A 23689-nucleotide genomic window follows, 5' to 3' on the forward strand; every position below is an offset into this window, starting at 1 on the left:
TGTGCAAGATGGCCTACATTTTACAAGGGGAAACGTTACTTGACTTACAATTGGTAAACATGCAATTACATGCTGCTTGTTTCACAAACAAAAGGTCAACTAGAAACCCATTCTTGTTAAAAATAAAAAAGAGAGGTTTTATAGGGCTTGCTGTAGCTTCCTGTGGCATCACTTTGTTTGATTTTACCTTATGCAGCATAAATTGACCATAGCCTAGGTTCATTATTATCACACTTCACTTGAGTAATCTAGGACTTCAGCCCTCATTTGCTCGATTAACCCCCGGCACGCGGTCTAAGACATCAAATCACAACCTGCCTAGTGGCAGGCAGAGAGCTAACAGTTGCTCCCTCTTCAGGACAGGATATAAATTGCAGCCCTCACCTCGCAGTGACCACCGCCCCAGGGCGCATATCTGTCACAGTATCTGTTCGGCGGTGCTGGCGTTGGTATATCTGGAACAACAGGTGCGTTGCTAGACGTTAGGCGGGCCAATGGCCACCAGGGAGTTTTCAAAGGAATGAGCCGCCTGCACTGCTGATGGATACAAGGCAGGAGTGATATGAATGGCTTGCATTTCTCTATCATTTACACAAATCTCGCTTCGTCTAACACAGAGGTCCTCAAAGTTTTTGATGCCGAGACCCCCCTGTCAAGAAATGTTAGGCGTAAGGACCCCCTCCGACAAAAAATTCTAGAACTTGGTAATCATCATCGACAATCAAAAGCGCCCCCCAATTACCACGGCAAATCATTTTACGGTGGGGAAATAGTATTAAACAGTGTTTAGCAAATAAAAGGTTTGTGGGTGACTGTTGTTCTTCACAGGGTGAGGGTCAGAAGAGAGGTTGTGAAAGGTAGCAAAACACACTTGTCTAGAGATGGAAGCCAAATGACACCAGTTGTTTCTTTTTTGTGGGTGAAGTTCATTGTACTCAGAGGCTGGTAATCTAACAGACAGGTAAACTAGATAATTCAAGATCACACAGGTAGTCAGCGAGGAGCTGAATAGCCTACAAATTAGCACACACCGCGATTCTGTGAGAGCCTGGCCTTGACATGACATGAGACAGACAGCAGTTTACCGCACACCATTGTCTCCTCCTTCTCCCCTCCCCGGTACCTGGGTGATTTATGACGATTTATTGCTGACAAACTTAAAGGCCAGTCATGGAAAATGATGCCACGAGAGAACAGTTTTGGCACACATTGGTATTTAATATCACAATGACAACAGCATATATGCGGAGGAACCATTCATCGTTGAGTCACAAGTGCTTAGTTTAGGACACAAAATCTCATTGCAAACAAAATGGCGGATGTGTTCTATATGAAATGAAGATCCACAAATCATTCACTGCTGCAGTGTGTCAAAGATATTGAATTGTATTGTAATTGCATTTATATAGTGTTTTATTAACCCGGACGAAGTGTTGAAGCACTTTTTCAGCGAGTAGCACGCTTCGCCAGAACCCTTAAAGGATTAGTGGTGAATTAGTATAGTGAAAAAGGAAAGTAATTTGAGTGGTGAATATGGTATTATGTTATTTGGATTGAGAAGGATAGTTGAGGGATGTTTTGGAGCTCATAGCAGTAGTAGCAGGCTTGGGATAAGTAAAAGAGAGACGGAGAGGGAAGAGTCAGAGGGAAGGGTTTAGAAAGGCTAGTTTGGGGGGCAGAATAGTAAAGAAGCTATGAACCAGTTAAGAATGAACTAAATGGATATTTATAAATGTAAATTGATACTTGTATAGCGCACTACTCACCCGCAAGGGTCTCAAGGCGCTTGTACGAATACCGCTGTGGAACCCATCCTGGCTTTCCCTGTGAGGCGTCCACTCCTGGGCACCCCCAAGGTGGAGGCCAGGCATCCTTAGCATTGTGGGGGCCGTTGTAGAGATTAAGGAAGCTATTGCCCAGAGTTGCAGAGTGGGACTCCATGATTGGAATAGGCACTGAGGAGAGAATTATCAGGTCCGTGGAATTTTGAGCCCAAGTCCCACCGAGGCGGGGAATTGAACCCCGGTCCCGGGCTAGACCTTTGCATCAGGGTCTGCCGCTCTAATCATTGAGCCACACTTCTCTAGAGTTAGTGCTTTGCCACGTTTGCTGACTAATGCTATGATTTTACTCATTAGAAGATACTTATGCATTGAAACTGTAGTTGTATCTACATGGTTGACTAAATGTTTGGCATATTCTTCTGTTTTGCTGTATTACCGCAAATAGTCCTTCCATTGCTTGTCATTTATAGAAGCTTGCTTAATACATTTGAACTATACAATTTAAAATACTCCATGTTTTGGAATCTTGTTTCTTTGCAAAACACATGAATAAAACAAAAATTTTGTAATGTGCCGCTCGGAGTCGTTCAACAGAGGACACAGAGGACTGCTGCCTGCCACCACGGGATACTGAAAATCTTTTTCCAAAACGGAGTAGCTGGGGCTAATTGACACTGGGCGTGTTGAAATGCAGTCGGACTGCGAGTCCCAGGAGCCGCGGTGTTCTTGGAGCCTCACCTGGGGCTCTTCTGGCTGACCACGCCTCCTGCCCCCTGGGTGCTATATTACAACTCGCGGCCCCCGCTTCGCGGGAGCCGCTCGGAGTCGTTCAACAGAGGACACAGAGGACTGCTGCCTGCCACCACGGGATACTGAAAATCTTTTTCCAAAACGGAGTAGCTGGGGCTAATTGACACCGGGCGTGTTGAATTGCAGTCGGACTGCGAGTCCCAGGAGCCGCGGCGTTCTTGGAGCCACACCTGGGGCTCTTCCGGCTGACCACGCCTCCTGCCCCCTGGGTGCCACGCCTCCTTTCCATCAATAACAGAGGGGCACTGGACGCGCATCGCGGGACGCGTGCGGGCCAAAGCGCGGGACGAAGACCGGGCAAAGAGTGGGCCGTTTGAGGCCGTTCGAGGACGGCAGAGACCGGACCGGGCCCCCCCTCTTCGCGCCCACTCTCTCTGCCCACGCACTGACATCAGGATTTGCCCAAACTGCACAAATAGCCGCTCCGCAATGAGTACAATGGAGACCAGGTGTAAAACAAACTTGGCTGCGGTTGGACCCGTCACGGCTGGAACCGCCCAAGGCAAAATTGACAATTATTTCCTTAAGGCAGGATCTCTCTTGATTGATGATATCACAGTTCTAGAAAGACGCATCTCCCAGGAAATCGAGTGGGTCAGGAGGTCATCCATGGGTATATTAGCGTTAGCCAAGACCCCTGAGGGAAGGCTGGATGTGAATGGATCACTGGCCGGGGCTTGTGGGGGCGACCAGCCACCCGCAAACTTGGATCTCTTCGAGGAAACCTTAAGTGAGCTGGAAGACATGAGAATATTGAACCTTCCATTGACCCAAACCGCACAACCCTCAAACTCTATTATGGAGGAAGCCCCCCCACAACCCCTAAACTTACCCAGGGAGGAAGTCCCGGTGGTAACGCACATCCTTGATACAGGAGATTCCCCAAGCAGAGCTAGGGGAGAAAGGGAAGGAGCTGTACAAAAAAGGAAGATGGGGGGACCATGCAACAAAGAGAGGAAGGCTAAAATACTGAGATTAGGCACCACACAAGCTAAGGGCAGTCCCGATAATACTAGAGTGGAGACTTCTATATTAGACAAAACAGAACCTCCTTCACTAGTTAACGCTTCCACTGAACCTTCACCTCTCACAACTGATGTCACCTTGGAGGCAGTTGGAGAGGACATCACACTTGCAGATATAGGCAACTTGTTCAGGTCCTTGCTCAGCCCCATAGAAGCTCGCCTGATCAGGATAGAAGCAAGGCTGACCAACTTTGAGAAATCTACCACTCAGTTTGTGGACAGTTGGAAAGCCGAGAACAACCGCCCTACAGTAAGTCTAGATCCAAAGCTTAAGAAGGGTCTGGAGTCTTAGAACCTGATTAAGAAAAAGGGGACAGAAACCTCCAAATTCCTAAACCCAAATCCCAAGCAAAAATCCGCTACCCAGCAGGCGGCTAGTGCAAAAACCAGTAATCCTCCCCCAAGCCCACAGCCACTAGCAACATCCACCGATGCAGTACACCTACAGCCAATAGTCACTCCACTTCTCAACCCTTCACAAACTAACTCCCAAACCCAAATATTACATTGCAGAGGACACAAAAAACTGTAACAGTAAATCTTCGCCAGAGGTAGCCACATACACTGTAATCTTGGCAGGGGTACCGGAACTAAAACCAGCAGCCATTGAATCAGGGGCCTCGTTAAAAAACAAGGTCATAAACTGGCTATCTATATTTAGGCCGCTCCCTAGAGGCATGACTAGTGACATTCGTATGGTGAGAAGAGTCTCATGGGTGGGGAAGAGGCCCAAAACAATTAGTGGCGACTGCATACTGGTCAGTTTCAAAGAACCAGGAACAGTCTCCTATATTTGTGGTTGCTTTCCGGATGATGAGGGGAATAACATCCAGTCGCTCCCTCTCTCATTCTTTTATCCATCAAATACCCACATAGCTAGTGAACAGAGATGGGGATGCCCCCAGGATCTACTGGGGAACTGGGAGTACAATCAAGGAGGGAGGAGGGACCCATACCACCAAAGGCGAATGGTATCGGGGCATGCTTTGATACATAACGAGGCAGAGGGCTGGGAAACTGTCACCAGGAGAGGGTTGGGAATGGGTGGACGAGGGCGAGGAGTACCCTGGCCCCCTAGATACTATAAGCCCCCATATCTCCCAACTTTGAATCGCTTTGATTGCCTTGAAATGGTGGACTGACAGTACGAGTCGAAAGGTAGGGCACACTCTCATTGTTACGGGCAAGCCACACCCAATACTATAGGGGGCGCCGGGGACAAGCTGTGTGCTATATTGTACAACACTAACCAAGGGGAAGAGCAGGCTGCCCGCACAAACTCAGGATATCCCCTAAAGAGAGCAGAAATGGCACCAGAACCAGTGGAGGATCATAGGGGACAAGGGTCCATACGGGGGATATCCCCAAAAGACCATAACAACTTAATGGTAAACCCAGGTACACTGGAGTGCAGCCAGCATGCCACCCAAACAAGAGAGTATCACACTCTAAAGCTGCTGTCATGGAATGTAGCCGGACTGACCAATAAAATGGACTCCCAATCGTGGGCTGACCTAATCGATTCAAGAAGTGTATGTCTCTTCCAAGAGACTTGGGCAAGGGAGGAGCACACTTTCCGGGGCTTTGAGATATTTACGATACCGGCAAAATAGGGAGGGAGGGGTCGTCCATCGGGAGGACTTGCAATCTGGGTGGCATCCCACTTGGGTTGTCTAGCCACACGCCAAGATGTGGATTCAGAAGACATATTGGCTGTCCTCTTGGAATGGCCCAGATCGCTTAAACTACTTATAATAAATGTCTATTCCAGACCACTCCCTATTTCCAGCTTCTCAAAAACCATAGAAGAACTGTCGTCCTTCCTGGAGGTCATTCCGGGAGGTACACCATATGTAGTGGGGGGGGATTTTAACTCACATTTCGAGCCATTACCGGGCCTACTTGATGGACCCTCCCTAGAGGAGGATTCAAGTTAGCAGGTTCCTCCCTCAGAGGCCCCCCCTCCGAGAGCATGGACACCTTTAGCCGTGCAGATAAATACACTTACCCTCACCCATGGCCTCAGGGCTTGCAATGGCCGCGTCAAATCTGACATCCCGAGTAAATCTACATATAACAAAACAGGGAGAGAATCAAGATTATACTATCTCCTGGTACAGTTATCTGCTTGGAGACGGGTTATAGACTTTAGAGTGATACCCAGAGAAGACAGCAACCATAACGCCCTGGAACTGGAATATGTCATCCCTCGTATTGAGGACAGGGTACAGGACGAACAAAGGGCCAGGGCAGGACATCTCCTAGAAAATAACAGAAAGAGAATAAGATGGGAGAAGCTGTCCACTAGAGACGGTAAGCTAGCGATCCTCTACGCTAGGATCACACCGATTCTAGAGGAGGCATTCGCCTCGTGGGCGCCATTGAGTACCCAGGAAAATAGAGAGCACCTCCGGAGTATACATGAACAATTAATTAAAACCCTAGAGATGGATCTGTTTACCAGTGGACCCTCTAGGACCAGGGGAATACACAAAGATACCTGGTTTAACATCACATGCCGAAACGCCAAACGCGACCTTGTGCTCGCAATTAAAGTGGGAGGATCGCGGGAGGAGATTCGTGCCAGAAGGCAGGCGTACAAGACACTCGTGGCAAACGCCAAGGTGGAGTGGGATCTTCAACACTGGGAGAACCTCTCTGAGCTACTAGCAATCAGGGACTCCCGCAAATTTTGGCGTGTGGTTAATCATGGTTCTGAAAATCTCCCATCGGCAATCAAACCAAATATTGCCCCGAGCGTGTGGCAAAACCACTACCAGTCTTTATACGCCTCGGAGGCTGAACTCTTGGAATCCCCACCCCAAATCATTCAAAGTAATCAGGCTCCGGAGCCTTTCACCGAAAAAGAGGTAAGGGTGGCGATTGCAGGGTTATCCTCTGGTAAGGCACCGGGGCTGGATGGGGCGCCGGGGGATTTATTTAAACAGGAACCAGGTATCTGGGCGCCCTACCTTCTGTTGATATTCAATGCAGTTCTTGAGGGGATGGAACTACCTGATACTTGGCTGGGGGCAGAGGTGGTCCCGATATTTAAAAAGGGATCTCCCCTGCTTCCAGCCAACTATCGCCCAATAAGTCTCATTGATGTATCGCAGAAGTTATTTGGTAGGCTAATACTCAATAGGCTACAGACCTGGTTGGATGAGACAGACGCCCTCAGTCCACTTCAAGCAGGATTCAGAAGAGGAGTCTCCACAGTCGATCAAATATTTCGACTAAACATCATCTATTGGAAGACAGCACTGATCGAGGGCGGCACTCTGTACGCGGTCTTTGTGGACCTACGTGCCGCATTCGATTTGGTTCCAAGGGCAAAACTGTGGGAGGTAATGGCCGAGCTGGGCGTCCCGGGAGATATCCTTGAAACCCTAATCAGACTCCACAAAGATAACTACGCACGAGTTAGATGCAGGAAAGGTGGGAAGCTGACAGATAGGTTCCCCGTTCGCAGAGGGGTGAGGCAGGGTTGTGTGCTAGCCCCAACCCTGTTTTGCCTCTTTGTGAACGGGGTGATAGAATATCTGAGGAGGATTACCAACATCGATGCACCAAAATTGAACGGCAGCAGGGTGCCCGCAATCATGTTTGCGGATTACACCCTGCTGCTGTCCAAATCACTTATGGGGCTACAGAGGGTCCTGGGCGGTTTCCTAGGCTTTTGTAATGAAAGGGGGCTTGAAATCAACCCTGCAAAGACAAAATTTATAATTCTTAACCCTAAGGCCAACAATCGCCCAAATCCCCGCCTGGGCACAACATGTCTGGAAAGGGTGCATACAATAGAATATCTTGGGATAACCCTAAACCAGAATTTAACATGGTCGGCCCACATAACAAAAGCTAGTATGAAACTATCGCAGAGGGCGGGAGGCATCACGAGAATTGCTAGGAAATCCCCACTTCGCCCGTTGGCACCTGCCATCCACATTTATAAAGCTCAGGCCCGGGGGGGAATCATCTATGGAAGTGAGCTGTGGGGCCACACCTCGACACACACTATTCAAACCATAGAAAACAAATTCATCAGACAGCTGGTTGCCCTCCCCCCAAGTACTCCACTTCTCCCACTGAGACTAGACCTGGCTCTGAGACCTATCACAGAAGAACTGGGCCTCAAACCCCTGACCTACTGGCGCCGCCTGTGGAGTAGTCAGGATCTTGTCAACTACAGAGCGGAGCTTCAGGAATTTCTCATGTTACCTAGTGCCACTAAAATTCCTTGGCTAAAGTATATAAGGAGAATGTGTGTGACTCTTGGAGTGCCTGACTTATGGTCGGATCCGGAAAGTGCGTGCACAAGGATCTCCAGAAAAGCACTGCCCACTTTGTTTTACAACTACATGCTCCAAAAAACACTGGATACCACTCGGGAAGGGTCCTTAACTGATCTCTTCATTAAAATCAAAGATTCGTACAGCCATGAATGTGTTTTGGATGGCATGACACCGGTGTTTACAAGGAAGATCTTCCTGCAATGGAGGTATGGGTCTCTCCCCCTAAGGTCCTTTACAAAGGCTTGGGCAGGTGGATCAGAGACAGGGGCGTGCCCGGCATGTGCATACAAATCGGAGAATGACTTGCATGTGGTTCTGTTTTGTGGAGCCTATACCAGAATTAGGAGACATTGGCTGGTTCTTCATCTAAAAAACTTGGGCTTCAGAACATACGCTCCGGCCTATAGAGTCCTAAAGTCGGATCTATCTCCACCAACAGTGTTTGCTATGGCAACATTTTTGACTGCAATGTGGCGGGCACGTGCCCGAATAATTAAGGACACCACAAGACTGTGAACACCTCTTCTACCTCCCTTGTATTTGGCTTAAGCTATTTTTTTAGAACTGTACTCTATATAGTATATTTGTATACTGCCCCTATTGGGTTTTATATGTATTTTAATTACTATTTTATCTTGTGTATATCTTTTATGATCTTTCATGATCGAAATAAAGATTTGAAATTGATTTTAATTACAAACGTCATCATTTTTCTAATGTATATAGCACCAATATCCTTAAAATACATTTCTTTGCAGGACATAATTATCTGTTTCTAACCATGGCTGAAATTCAGAAGGCCATTAAGGTTTCCATGAGACCATGCTCACCAATCTAGTGATTAGCGAATTTATAAACCACAACCAATGCCCTCCTTTAGGTGGAATCTATAAATGGGTGGAACAGCCTATGAATATTGGGACTGCATCTGGTGTTAGATTGAAACCTAGACAGTTGGTCCAGTAAATATAAGAACCTGCTGCTAATAGATTAGAACTGGGAAAGTACATAGAATGTGGATCCAGTCTACATAGCCTTGACATCCGGGACATGAATTTGTGATCTCTGGTTTACATTTATGAAGATATACAAGGATATTATAGATCAGCCATTGGCTGCAGGTTTCTGCAATTTGCATCACACACTATTTTAAGAGTGTGATCACAAGCTTCATTTTAAATTGCGGAGTTAATTTCAAGGACTTTTTCCTTTTCCCGTGCCTTTAGAATTCTCTCTTATCACTGCAAAATCTGCACCAATATTTCATTGCACCTCCTAGTGAATTTAATAAATGTTATTTTGCCTATTTAAAAAATATTACTACATGTAATAAAAAGACATATGAGCTATTGAGGCCACCAGTCTTATATATTGTGATTTTGTCAATATTTACTATTTAGAACTTTTTGATTAAAAAAATGATGTCAATGGGGCGTGGCTTGCACGGCGATGTGAGCAGACGCGCTCAGACGGAGCTCCTGCTGTTGCCAGCCTTAATAAGCCATTAAAGCGGAGTCGAGGGGCCTCAAACTCACCCCCGGAGCTTTTGGAGGGGGCTGCAGGCTTGTGAGCGGGGTCCTGTTCGGCGATCTGGACGAGGGACGGCGGATGAGAGGTCCTTGACGGCGCCGGCCGGAGGTTCGGAGTGGCGACCCGTAATTTTGGAGGCCCTGGCCGTTGTGGATCCCGCTCCTGGCAACCGGGAGGAGAGCGCTGGAGGGTGAACGCTGCTTGTAAATCCCTGGAGGGCCCTCGCGGACGGACTTTGCCTGGTGGATGCAGGTGGCCTTATTCATGCCCCGGTGAGCAGCTGACGGGCGGTGGCGGTGGATCCCCGATGCGGATCGGGGGAAGGAGACCCGCCATTTTGCTGTGCCTGGAGGGCTGAGATGGAGGTCCGGGTGCTTGGCCCTGGCTGCTGCGGGCGCTCTCTTGGCCTCAGCCCTGTGGTGCGGAGCGAGGGAGCCCTACGGGCGGTTCCCCTGAGTGGCGGCGGCGGAGGAGTGAGAACAAGAGACCTCTGCAACACCGCGACCCGCCATCTTGTGGTCTGCAGGAGCGGCCCGAGTGTGCCGCGGAACTCTGGAGCCCTCGGAGCACTGCAAGGCAGGTGTGTGGCGCTGCATCTGTGAGTGGCGGTGAGGTCTCTTGGCGAGCGGCGAGGACCCGGGCCCCGGACGGAGGCGGCCCCAGACGTGCCGCATGGTGGTACCTGCCCGGTTTGAGTGACAACAAGCCTACCCCCTCCCCCACCCCCCCGCGGGGCCTGTGCCGGTCTGCCTTTGCTGGCTGCTGTGGAGGAGAGGAGGCCTCCAGGGATCGGTCTGGCGGAGAGCGAGGCCCAGGGGCATTAAGGTGAACGGTATCATCCCGGCGAGTGTGGCGGAGGAGGACGGAGCAGTACGCCATCTCCAGTCTACCAGGGGGTCTGCCTGGGGAGGCCTGTTACCCCGAGTAGTGGCCTCGGGGGCGAAGTGGGAGTGATCTGTCTCCCGCCCTGCATCGGGTCTCTGGCTGTGGTACGCCCCGGACAGTGGGGTGTTTGGAGTGGAGAGGGGGCGAGTTGCGGGGTTACGGTCTTGCCCCTCACTAGAGTCACCGGCCGTTAAGCCCTGGGCCTGAACGGAGTGGGCCTTACGCCGGGCGCTTGACATACTCTTTCCTGCCTGGTACTGAGGGGGGCAGTCAGTTGTGGTGAGGCTCTAGACTGTGGGGTGGCTGGCTGATCATCTTCCGGGGCCCAGCTGTTGAAGAGTGACCTCCTAGATAGCCGGACCTTTGTCTTGCAGACGGAGGAGTCCTGCCTGGGTGTGAGGCCAAGATTTTTGGTGGTAGATGGGTGGCCTTGTTCTATCCCTAGTCTTGCCCACGGTGCGCTGACCTCCTCCCCTATTCAGTGCGGGATTTGTCTGTACTGCCCGCTCTGGAGAACACTCAGGTATGACACGCTCCAATAAAGGCAGCAAGGCCAACTCAGCTGCGACCCCCAAGGACAATACGGTCATGGCCATGTGGGGTAAAGCGGGGGCGCCTGCAGCTGGTGAAGGCTCATCCAGGGGTGCGGAAGACTCTCTTCCGGTCACCCAGGCGTTCATGTCCACCTTCATGATTGAGTTGAAAGCAGAGATAGGCTCCCTGAGGTCCGAGGTTCACAGCTGTGTGAAGGAGCTTAGGAAGGAGGTGACGGACCTTGGAGACCGGGTCGATGGGCTAGAACGGAGAATGGATACGCGCACCAGGACCAGGAGCAATTGTGGCAGCGCCTGGCGAGCCTAGAGGAGCAGAACATCGAGCTCCAGGTGAAGCAGGAGGACTTGGAGAATAGAAGTCGGCGCAACAATCTCCGCATCCGGGGCATTCCGTTGGGAGAGGAAGGGGAGGACATCATGGGCTACATGGCGCAGCTCCTGCACGAGGTCTGGGGGACGAGAACACCTCACCCCCAACATTGGATCGGGCGCATCGGGTGGCCGGCCCGGCCGGGAGACCGGGGCTCTTGCCGGATATCCTGACCCGGGTCCACTTTTTTCACTGAAAAGGAGGCAATCTGGAAGAATGCCCGTGACAACCCGGATCTGAGATATAACGGCCACAAGATGCAAATCGTTCAGGACTTGGCGCCCAACACCCTTAAGCGGAGACGCGCATTCCGGCCGGTGACTGAGAAGCTGTGAAGTATGGGCATCGCTTATCAGTGGGGCCACCCATTCGCACTTATTTTTCAGTGGGAGTCGAAGCGCAGAACTGTGAGATCCTACACAGAGGCGGCGCAGCTCCTTCGCCTGGCAACGACCCCTCCGCCGAGCCCGTCGCAGCCCCGCAGACAGTAGAGGACACCGGCTGGGCCAGACTGGACCATGGTACATCGGCATCGTCGTGCCTCCCCTGCAGTGGGGGTCTCCCCTACTCAGGCCAAACAAGACATCATAGCCCACATACGGTCCCTTGAGGGAGATAAGGCAGAGTTAGACGAGAGCCCCCTTCCACCTTGACCTCTGGGCCGTCTCTTTCTCTACCCCCGTACCGGGGAGGCTGCCCCTGAGCCCGCTTGGCTCTGTGTGAGGAGGAACGTGGAGGTTCCATACTTCATACCCAACTCCAACTTTGTGGGCTGCTGGGACGGCGGGGGCTCCCTAGCGGTGTATCCTTTGAGACCGTCACATCCCCCTCTGTGTTCTTGGTCTGCCCCTTAGGGAGTGACATCCCGGAGAGCGTCTGAACCTGCGGGTGCAGGATGTCCTGTAAAGGGGTCAGTGTTCTACGGCCCGGTTGGCTGCGATTGTTTTATCCTGATGGATGGCCCTTGTGGCCAGTAGTTACCTCTCTATCTCTTTCTACTTTCCTTTGTTTCTTGCTGCTCTTTCTTTTCATTTTCCTTTCCTCTTGTGGGGGCCTGGGGAGGGGGGGTGGGCTGCGGGTGGGGGGTGGAGGCGTGCGACCCTGGACTGGGGGTGAATGTGCTGAGAGAGGAATGTCTGCTGTGAGGGTTATGATAGCCTTTGAGACACCCTGGCATGGCTGGGAATACGTCTAGTCCTCTGAAGGTCCTGACCCTCAACGTGAAGGGTCTTAACTCGCCCAACAAGCGCAAACAGGTTTGGCACTATCTCCTGCGTCACAATCCGGATATCATATTCTTGCAGGAGACCCACCTCCTACAGGCCGAAACTGGGCGCATTGCACACCCTAGGTACCCTCTTCAGTTCTGGGCAGCGGCAGACACGAAGACAGCGGGAGTGGCGATTTTGTGCAGGGCTGGCATCAGGCGGGGGGAAGACAGGCCCTTTCGGGTGGTGATGGCTGCTTTCTCAGAGTGAGTGTCGTGGTGGGACGTCGCTGTTTTACACTGTGCAATGTATACGCCCCCAATCAGGTGCAGGATCGTTACCTCCGGGACCTCTTCCGTGATCGTGTGCCGCAGGGCGGCCCCTCGCTTATTTTGGGGGGGACCTGAACATGGTCTGGTGCCCGAAGATGGATCGGAGTGAGGGCTCCTTCAGTGGTGCTGGAGCAATGTCTTCAGCGCTACGCAAGCAGATTGCAGACTTAGGGCTGTTTGACGCATGGCGTTATTTTTCCCCGGACAAGAGTGAGTACTCATTCTACTCGAGTGCTCATCGCTCATACTCTCGCATCGATTATCTGTTTATGTCCCACGACCTTGCCCGTGATGTCTTAGGAGTGGAAATGTCTGATATCTCAATCTGTGACCACGCTCATGTGGAACTGCTCCTGCAGGATCCGGACGCCCGCCCCCCCGAGAGCGGAGATCGTGCTTGCCGCCAAGTATCCTTCGGGATGCAGCGGATGTTGAGGACATACGTGAGGCCATTACCTCCTACCTTGAGAGCAGTAACTTGCCTGAGACGCCTTTCCCAGTGGTCTGGGACGCTTTTAAGGCTACGATATGAGGACATATTACATCCCTTGCGATCGCAAGAGCGCGTGAGGCGCAAGCGGTAAAGGATGGCCTGGCGGACGACCTAAAGAAAGCGGAGGCGCAAGATCAGGGCAGCTCTACTCTGCAGATGAGGCGCCACCTGGCAAATCTTTGAGGCCAGCTTCGTATGTTGCAGAAGAATAGGGCAGAAAGATCCCTTTTGGCTTTAAAGCAGAAACATTTTGAAGGGGGAGACAAGCTGGGGAGACTTTTAGCGAGGAGACTGAGGGCCAGGGCCGCTAAGTCTCACATAGCGAACGTTCAACTACCGAATGGGTCCAGGGTCGCGGCGGCTAAGGATAAATGCCAGGCTTTCCGGGATTACTATACCTCACTTTACTCTGCGGAGAAACCGCCTCCTGAGCTGGTGGAGGAAGTGTTAGGGCAGTATGGTGGGGCAACATTGCACCCCTACTTTGCGGAGCTCCTGGAGGAGTCGATATCACAAGAGGAGGTGAGCTCGGCTCTCCGAGAGCTCCATCTGGGGAAAACACCAGGGCCTGACGGGCTACTGCTCTCCTTCTAATGCATGTACCAGGCTCAGCTTGGGCCCTACCTTCTCCGGCTCTTTAACTCTTTCACTGACGAACAGGGTCCTTCCCCGGATATGGGATTGGCTGAAATTGCTTTAGTCATGAAACCTGGGAAAGACCCCACACTGCGCTCATCATACCGCCCGATAGCTCTACTGAACACCGACTTTAAAATATACACCAAGTTGCTGGCAAGGCGGCTGGACCCCCATATGCCTGGCCTGATAGACCCAGATCAGGTAGGGTTCATATGCGGCCGTCAAGGGGCTGACAACCTATGTAGGGTGGCGCATCTGGTGGGGAAGGCCCATCCCTGGCAGATCCCGGCCTGCCTCCTCTCGCTCGATGCTGAAAAAGCGTTTGACCGGGTGGACTGGTCTTTCCTCCGGGCGGTCCTCTGCAAGATTGGAATTGGCCCGAAGATGGTCACTAGAATAATGGCGCCTTACCTTGAGCCGAGGGCCAGGGTTCGCGTGAACGGACAGCTCACGGAGCTGTTTAGTATAGGGAGAGGAAACAGGCAGGGCTGCCCGCTCTCGCCTTTACTGTTCGCCTTGGCGATTGAGCCACTGGCGGACATGATTCGTCGAGCTCCGGACATTCATGGCATCCCCTTAGGGGGCCAGGACCACAAAGTGGCGCTCTTCGCAGATGATCTCATTCTTACCCTCAGTAAGCCCCGGGAGTCCTTGCCAGCGGTACATTCTACGCTCTGCCTCTTTGAGCGTGTCTCAGGCCTGAAAATTAACCATAGCAAGTCCTGGGCACTCAACCTTACAGTCCCCAAAACGGAAATCCCCCCCCTAGAGCAGATATGCCCTTACCACTGGACGGAACACCAGATCCGCTACCTCGGCTTGCAGCTGACCCCTTCGCTGGATGGCTGGACGCATGTTAACTGGAGGGACTGCCGCAGATCGATCCTTGAGGATCTGCGGAGATGGAAATCACTGGTACCATCGTGGCTGGGTAGACTCAACGCGGTAAAGATGTCCATCCTACCCAAACTTCTTTACTTATTTCAGTGCCTACCTACCCCCATCCCATTACATAGTATAAGGAGTCTGCAGACAGACTTACCCAACTTTATCTGGGGGGGGGGAAGAGGCCACGATTCTCCCAGGCCGCGAGACCGTGGAGGGTTGGCATGTCCTAATCTGGTGGACTATTATAGGGCTGCCCATTTACGCTTCGTGATTGAGTGGGGCACCAGAGAGAGTGAAAAGGGGTGGCTACACATGGATAGGGCTGTGACGGGACATACCATCTGGGACTTGGCGTGGAAACATAAGGCAGAGCGTTCCCCGAGCGCTTACTTGGCGGTGCCCACGAAAACAGTGTTGGAAATATGGGACACGGTAGCGGTGCGTAGAGGTCTCACGACTTTTCCTTCTCCGCACACCCCAATTGAGGGGAACCCGTGGTTTCCGCCGGCTTACCATACTAGAGCCTTCCATAGGTGGTCTCAGGGTGATTGTAGGGTCCTTACAGACCTCTTCGACGGGGGTACGCTTAAGACTTTCGCCCACTGCAGGGAGAAATTTCCGCTCCCGCCTGCGGCTGAGATGCAATATATCCAGCTGCGGCACTGGGTGTTGGCAGATAAACGTACCCGGCGGCTACCCGGGCTTTTACCCCGTTCGAGAGGCTAGCCTGTTCTTGTACGGAAACGAAGGGCTTGAACTCCAAAATATATCAGATTCTACAACACCCTCACGTGCCGCCTTCCCATGCCTATCAACAACGGTGGCACTGTATTTTGAGGGCTGATGTCACGTCAGCGCAGTGGCTCCATCTGTGGCGGGATATACCTAGAGTGTATCGTAGTATACCACAACAAGAAAACGCATATAAAATGATGACCCAGTGGTACCACACGCCTCAGCGATTGCACAAAATGTTCCCAACCTCTTCTCCTGAATGCTGGAGGTGTCGAGCTGCGCCTGGGGACTTTCTGCATATCTGGTGGACCTGCCCCTTGATAACTGTCTTCTGGAAGGAGGTCCTGAGTCACATTAGGGGGGTCCTGGGGTTTCCTCTGCCTGATGCCGCTAGTACAATGTTGCTGGGAGTCAAACCTGCGAATCTGCTGGCGCTGACCCGGAGTGATTGGACACTAGCGCTACAAATGCTGGGTGCTGCCTCACAACTCATTGCACTGTACTGGAAGAAAACGGAGGCGCCACCCATTGCTGCGTGTTTTGTGAGACTCTGGCATGTCATCACTATGGAGCTACTTTCAGCTAGATTGCAGTCTTGCAACACGCGCTTTAAGGCGGTGTGGCAACCCCTGGTGAAATATTTGTGCAAAGTAGAACATGCGCGAAACATGCCCCCTAAGCTTAGGACGCTGTGTTTAGTAGACGATGCTGTGCTTCCCCCTACAGCAAACAGGCCTGTGTTATAATAGTCCTCCTGTCTGAAATATAGAGCGTGGCGAGCGCTCCTGATCTTTTCGAGGTCTGGAGCGACACTCTCCCCCCTGTCCCCTCCACTGCTCTCTAGGCCCTTTCTCTCCTCTTTCCTAATTCTTTCTCTTTATTCTCTTCTGCTGCCCTTTCTGTTCTGATGCCTCTCTTTTAGGCACCTTGTTACAGTTCAGACCACTCTGGTCCGGTAGTTCCATTAGTTCTAGTTTCTGGTCTCCATTCGACCCTAGGGGCCAGGCTATTATTGGCAGTGACTTTCCGGCATACCGGGTTTTTTTTTCTCTCAGACGCGGCCGGCCCTATTGGGTTGTAGGCGGAACGCTGTGTATAATGCTAAGAATTAAGTACAATATCCATGTTATGTTATTGCATTTTCTCTGACGCGGCCGGCCCTTCTAGGGTTGTAGGCTTATCGCTGTGTATATGTCACTTTTCTGCGTACTCCCTGCCTCAGGGGAGAAATAAAAACAGAATTGAAATTTAAAAAAATTGATGTCCTCAGATGAACTCTCCCAGACTCCCATATTCCTCCCTGTGATAAAAAACTTTTTACCACAAAATTAAGGTGCAATTATGGATACTTTACTCATAAACAAATATCCATCGCCTTTTTTTGGAAAGTGTGGGAACTGTAGTTGGACAAAGGCATCATATTATTCTGCTGCTACAAGAATAAAAACTGAAAGAACACGGAAAAAAAATATCTTAACGTCAAACAAATGAATTTGAAATGCTGCTTCAAAAAACAGAAAGTACACCGAAAATAAACACCATTCCACAATCATCAGAATGAACCGCAGGCTTTTTCCTGCCCCCCCACCCCCTAGCCCCCACCCACATGGCTCAATCAAGGAAACAGATCAGAATCTGTGTGTGTATCTTTGCATGCAAGATAGTTTAAATGTATGTCTGCAGCTGGAAAGCCAAGGCATGGGGGATGAGGGGGGGCTTACCTAATTATTCCTGGAAGCTTCGGGTTGCCTTGGAAATCAGCCTGGAAGGAGATCCTAATGCAGAGGCAACAGTGAGCCACAAAGATGAGTTTGAAAATCGAACACAAAGTGAAAGCAGCCAATGTGAAGAAAGACAACTGGATCCAGTGAAAGGCAGCAGTGACGTTGCAGAATTCCGTGGAAATATAGCCTGCATTACGAAGGTGCTGGTCCATCTTTATTGACAAAGTTCGCGGGCATTTCCTGATGTGCATGCTGCAGTCTCTCTGATTGGAGGACAGGCATTGATGACTAGCCACATTTTGATTGGCTTATTTTGCCCTGTCCTGCAATCAGAGAGGCTCCAGAGATGTAATTGTTTCGAATCCAAAACAAAACTTAAATGTTTTGGATTCAAGGCAGTAGTGAGGCAGGTGAATGCGTGACCCCTTTCCAATGACTCCACCCCCCCTATAGATTGAAGACCTATGTCTAACATCACTCCGTGGTGGCGTCTGTTCCTTTAAAATAACAAGCCATTCACTTTTCACCAGCAGCAACCCGTTCTAGCATTGCATCGAAGATTATAATAAATATATATATTTCACAGGTCATCTGCAGTGTGACATAGGGGGCGACAAATAGCTCTCCAGAAGATATCCTGCCACCTGGACACATTCATTTAAACATCGTTGTTTTTGTGCTCCAATCCGGTTGGGTCAATTTATCCTCAACAAGACTACAGCTCCCAGAATACACCGATTTGTTAAATGACCGTACATAACACTGCCCTTTTAACCTAAAGTAATTTGTCATCCTTACTGCCACAGATCACACACATTAATCGTACCACTGTATCCGCTCTACGTGACTTAAGACGTGTTTATAAAGCGCCACCATGCCTCGTCAAGGGCAGTCGGCATTATATAAAGTCAAAATACAAGGAGATAATGTTGTGTTTCCCCAAGTGGCGACAGCTATTGAAACAAGTTACATGCCTATTTGCTTTTAGGCACTTCACACAGCAAAGGTCAGCACCCTGAAACAACTTCGCTCCTCCTGGGCAGCTAGAGTGATGCCAGATCGTGTCTATCCCTTCTAGCCCAACACTGCATTATGGGACTTGTAGTCTTTTTAGGTCTCACCTAGCGTTGCAGCACGAATGTGCTGCCATCGCTTTGCGAGGCATGCAGTATACACTATAGTGTGGAAGCTTCAGGGAAGCTCCGCCCACTCTTTGGCCCATCTTCTTCATTGGCTTATGGTTATAAATGCAGCCTTCTAATTGGTTTTAAACATGTTAGTCCCTCCCCATGACAGCCATGTCAGTCATTAGTATCCTTCCATGGCTGCTGGCCCCTACACTGCACAGGCTACTTTCTTCCCATGCCCCCTTCTCCCCTCCCACAGTACATTGCCTTTTTGCCACTCCCACCCCCTCATTCCTCTTCGCTGGGGAACTAGCAGCCACACCCACACAATCCCTGCCTTTTAATTTCTAGGAAGGGCTGTCTTCGGCATTGCTGTGTTTTAGCATACACTTTACTGTTGCCCCGGGGCACACGCAGGGACCAACTACAGTGCTCCTGTGATAGCACGCAGTCTACGTCCCCCCCCCCCTGCACAAGCAGGCATCTACTTCGGCGTGCCTTTCTTGTTAAAACCTAAATGGGGAACTGGTTGTTCTTTTGACAATTGAGTAGCTTCTGGTTTGCTGATCTCATCGCGGTGAGAAAGTTGGATTTGAAATCGCTGAAGACATCATGTGGGGAGAGGAGAACTTAGCATGCTTATCACATGATTCTGTGTTTTAGCCATGTGCACTAAAGCCTCTGTCCCTTTATTGCAAAACTCTACCTGTGCTTATTTAAAATCTCGTTGGGTATGCAGCAAATAGTAGGACTTACATGAGCGCACGAGATAGATGCTCTGCCTGAGAAGCATTTTGTGGTAAGAGGCATTCAAAAGCTGTTATTTAATTTTTCATAGTAGTAAGTTGATTTATAAAGTAAAGGTCATAACGTGTTGAATTAAATACTTTCATAATACTGCGAAAAATTGGTTTGTTCTAGAACATATACAATAAAAATCTTTCAAGCAGCAATACAATTAATACGATTATATAATGTTTTGCCTATATTTATTTAAGTCATTTTTTATTTATTACCGACATTTGTTCGGTCTCAATGTTTAAGGCACAAACTTTGTCTTTCTGCTATGGCGGCCGTGTTTGTGCCGGAAAGATGAGGCGAAGTGCTGCTGCGGCCCCAGTCCATCTTCTATTTCTATTGGTAGTGGGTGCCTCCAGTGTGAGCCAAAAGGTACTCGCCTATAATTTCCTACTGTCAGTTTTCACATGCTCCTGTTATGTACGAATCTAGGACTCTAGTGTAATTTACCCGATCCTTATATAGGCATAGAAATCATACCCATATTTAGACTGAGCCTATGCAGCCCAAATCCGGCATGGCTACTTCCCCTAAGTTCCAAGAATCCACAACGATTTCTTAGAAAAACCCGCCTTCAGCAGCTAAGGACTTTCCCTTGCCTGAATACTAATTTATCTAGGAAATCATGGAGTTTTCAAAGAACTGAGTCTTTGATGACGTTATTATGTCCAATCATACATCAAACTCGGCACCTTCAAGGTATATGCCTACATTTGTCCAGACAAACACACGGTGGTTTGGAGCAGATCGACTATCTACTCGCCCGACGCGCCCTGCTGCAGCAAGTGCCGATTGAAGCCGACCCTCCAGCTGACGCACTGAGAGACGCTGTCTTTTCTCCTGACAAGGAAATCCAGCTCCAGTGTTTCCAGGCTACCCTTGCGGGTTGCTGGGAAATCGAGTCCTGAGAGAGCGATACAAGACCTCCTTCATTCTAAAACCAAGGTACGGAGCTGATCAGACCTTAAGAGAATTCTTAGATAGATTCTTGGCAGAAGAAATACTAAACTTAAAACTACACCTCACTTACTTCTTCCCTCGTACTACACTTAGGTTAGGTACACCGGGGTAGGCGTATTTTAGAAGCACCAGTTGAGTACTTTTAGTCATTATTTTATCACTGTATATATTATATATGTTTTAGGCATTTTTATGGCTTAGAAACCATATCATGCTCTTACAGTACTATTTTATAATACTCTTCGTATTATATGCCTTGTACTTTATAACCAGTATTACGATTGTAGCAGTAAATTTCTTATGCTTGAAAAAGAAGACTGTTCAGTAAATACTTTTTATTGGAAACGCCCGTCTCTCTATTTTCTCAGCACCTCTGGTGAAACAAAGCATGCACGATTGACTGAGTAAAATAGCTATCTATTGTTTCCGCGACTCTAGAGATTGATTTCTTATTCTTGGGAAACAAAGTTGTCATGTTTATGCGGTTTTCAGAAACTAATCCCTTCTTGTGAATTCGAGAAAGTTTCTAGGGACCTATGAGCTAGCTGGCACTCGCAATTAAGTCTAATATATGCGATTGAGACCTAGTCGACCTCAGTCCTACGTCTAAACTATAGTATATATTATTCAAATGCACAGAGCCTATTGGGAATAAAGGAACTACACTATATGACGCAAGGGGATATTCACAAGGTGAGGAATCCACAGGCAGATACTGTATCTACCAGAAAAAGCGTTACCGAAGGTAAGTAACTTGTTTGTTAGGGAGCAGGGAAAGTGCAGAAGACCAATTTTGTCACGGAGAGTTTTCGCCGCCAATTTCATCCGAAAAAGCTGAACTACTATTCAGGCACATGCATTGTTCGACTTTAAATCAAAACGGTGTGAAATTTACCTTAAAATACTTTTAGACATGTTACAGTCAATGAACGCATTTTGCGTTTCCAGACCTAATTAAAGGGAAAGTATCAGTGAAGCACTCGGCATTGCACGTGGGGGGGGGGAGGCGGGGTGTGTGTGTGTCTATGTGTTTGTGAGTCTGTGGGCTGGGTTAAAGATGAAAGCTGAGTAAAATTAACGAAAAGAGGGTTATAGTGGAGAAGCCGGTGTTATGGAGCAGGGAAAGTGCACTCAGAGATAGGTGGTCGGGACTAGGTCATAACAAGCTCTCGGCATTGCGTGGGGGGCGTGGATTCCTTTGAAGTCTGACGCTGAGGCTCAGACAGATGGTGTGCGATGTTGCTGGGATGTGCACGCGCCTGGCTCACATGAACTGTACCCGATCCGCAGGCAGTTCGGGTAGTCTTTTGAAAGCCCTTACTATAATCTAGACAAAAAATCATTGCTAAAGCAATGCTGTAGGTCGAGACCTAAAAAAACGCAGAAACTAAAGCATAACATAATGTTTGACCTTGAGGTAATTTTTTGTGAGGAAATAACCACTTTATGTTTATACATTTATCATGTTTTTGGGCATGTGCTGAAACTGCTGCAACTAACTGGTTCTTTTAAATGCAATGAGCAGCTTACACAGTTGAAAGGGGCATATAAGGAGACAGGTTATCAATTTTCTACATATGGTATGCCCACATGTTCAGAGGTAATTTGCACATTTAGGCAATTTGAGACTATTGATAAGTGTAACTTAAGGGCAAAATGATTACTTGACAGATGGCAGTAGTGTCTTTATATAATTATGCCCCGCCCTCAGCTCCGCCCCTTGCCCCGCCCCCTAGCTCAATGTGATGAGTAACTGCACTTATTTTTCCCCATTTAAAGCACTGGTTTACATCCACGTTCGGGCGCCTACTTCTCCTGTCAGGGCTCGTCATAGCGTTTCACACATGTGATCGCGAAATAAGACTGCCGGGCAATGGATGATGAGGAGAATCAATTAAACATAGGACTGGATCGCTAGCAAGCAGGTCCTAAAGCCTACCACCAATTCAGGACTGGGTAGAAAATACTCTGAGGTCACAGTTAGTGCGGTTTAGTGAGAGGTGAACAGATTAAAAGCCACCAGATCAAGGACTTTACTACAGCAATCGCTGGTTCAATGATTTGGAGCCCTCTACAGGACTGGTTAGAAACTACACCACTTCTCTAACTTAGAACAGGCTTATCATTTCAGAGAGGGGAATTCATTAAACACAACCATCAAACGGAGAATTATTCTGTAGAGAGGACCTCGAAACCTGATTGAATAGAGGTTGTCTTTTGTTCCTTCGCCTCACAGTGAGAAGAAACATCACCGACTCAGAGTGAGGCGAATGCATTTACAGCCCACCTATCAAATCTAGAAATCTATTTAGTCCAGCATGGGACGTGGACAGAAAATCTGCGCCAGGCCTGCTTTGCCCCTTTCCCGGTGGTTGTGAATAAACTGTACCCTATGCTCACACTGAGAGGAGCATCATGCCAGAGTGAGGTGAGTTGATTAAACTCCATCCGTCTCATCTAGAACTTTATTTTTTGCAGCATGTGATGGACTCAAGCAGGGACACACACCGGCTGTGGCGCCCTGTACACGTCACTGGGCCAGCCACTGCACATGTTTATTAAGGGAAGCCTCGTCATATCCGAGTGAGGTGAATCTGTGGCACAAGTGGCGGGTGAGGGAACGCAGGTGGACAAATGTACTTTTTAAGGAGAGATGACGCCCCCCCCCCTCCCCTCTCAGTAGCGTAGCGGTGTGTCATTTGGTCCCATGGCAAGGAAGGAAATGGACCCACTGGCTGCGGATTGAATAAACAGAACTAATGAGGGTTCAGTGGGCCCCGGGGTCACTGCACTTGTTGCCCCAATGGAAGCTATGCCCCTTCTGCCTGAGACAGAGGGGAGAGGATGCTGACCCATTTACAGTGGGCCAAGAAGGTGTACTAGGAAAACCGTATTGAGGGATGTTTCCTCTACAATCTCATTAACTATTACCGGAGGGCCTGTTTTCTAAAGAGCTTTTAACTGTGTTAAATTGAGTGATTATCGCGGCTAAAAGCTGCCCGCGAGGCATATGCTCAATAGCCATCTGTGGCTTTTAACAACCTACTACAATATCTTACAAATACACCCAACATGTTTTATTTCATCAGAGAAAATGAAAACAATTAAAAATGGACACACAATGCTAACCATTTTTGTATTTGAAAATGTGTTGCCTCTCAGCAATGTGCAAGTTGGCCTACATTTTACAAGGGGAAACGTTACTTGACTTACAATTGGTAAACATGCAATTATATGCTGCTTGTTTCACAAACAAATGTCAACTAGAAACCCATTCTTGTTAAAAATAAAAAAGAGGGGTTTTATAGGGCTTGCTGTAGCTTCCTGTGGCTTCACTTTGTTTGATTTTACCTTATGCAGCATAAATTGACCACAGCCTAGGTTCATTATTATCACACTTCACTTGAGTAATCTAGGACTTCAGCCCTCATGTACTCGATTAACCCCCTGCACGCGGTCTAAGACATCAAATCACAACCTGCCTAGTGGCAGGCAGAGAGCTAACAGTTGCTCCCTCTTCAGGACAGAATAT

General features: G+C 49.2%; 1 protein-coding gene across 1 annotated transcript in view; it reads left to right on the top strand.

Moving 5' to 3' along the window:
- Nucleotides 1–23689, top strand: part of LOC147703391 (uncharacterized) — a 9287842-nt gene that overhangs the window by 3470205 nt on the left and 5793948 nt on the right. The window lies entirely within an intron of this gene.

Source organism: Lissotriton vulgaris, chromosome 7, assembly GCF_964263255.1.
Source record: "Lissotriton vulgaris chromosome 7, aLisVul1.2, whole genome shotgun sequence".
Taxonomy (NCBI): domain Eukaryota; kingdom Metazoa; phylum Chordata; class Amphibia; order Caudata; family Salamandridae; genus Lissotriton; species Lissotriton vulgaris.